The sequence below is a fragment of the Penaeus monodon genome, chromosome 27, assembly GCF_015228065.2.
Source record: "Penaeus monodon isolate SGIC_2016 chromosome 27, NSTDA_Pmon_1, whole genome shotgun sequence".
In the NCBI taxonomy this organism is placed as follows: Eukaryota; Metazoa; Arthropoda; class Malacostraca; order Decapoda; family Penaeidae; genus Penaeus; species Penaeus monodon.
In genome coordinates this window covers 27,303,492-27,304,009 of record NC_051412.1, presented here as the reverse complement: position 1 = coordinate 27,304,009, position 518 = coordinate 27,303,492, and positions in this window count along the sequence as shown.

Below are 518 nucleotides of genomic sequence, written 5' to 3'. Positions count from 1 at the left end.
TAAGCATTGATGTTTTTTTATGTATAGCATCTGTTGAAACACATGAACATCGACCTGAAATATGCTTGACAGACTGTCGGAAACTTCTGACCAAATACTCGCAACAAATCTTCACATAATTTTAGGGGAATAACTCCATGTAACTTGAGTGTCTATTCTGGACCTCATACAAGCCTCATAAGCGATGACTAGATGATTTTTAATTTATAGATTCTGAGTCATCAAATCAGATGAGAAAATTTTCCGAATAACATTTACAGACAGCGAAATGTGATGCATTTCTTACCTTCACAACATGCTATGGTTTACACTTACTAATTTAGTGAAAACTGTTATATCTTTACAGGCGAAATTTTGGGAAAATATTTATTTGAGATAAAATGTCACAGATGGTTTGTTACAGTGGTCTTTCTAAAGTTGCCAGTACCAGTACCAATTGCTCTGTTATAAGAAAAAACACCACACACATTTCAATGAATAAGATTGACCTGGGATAAAACACTGCATTGCTTCCATAC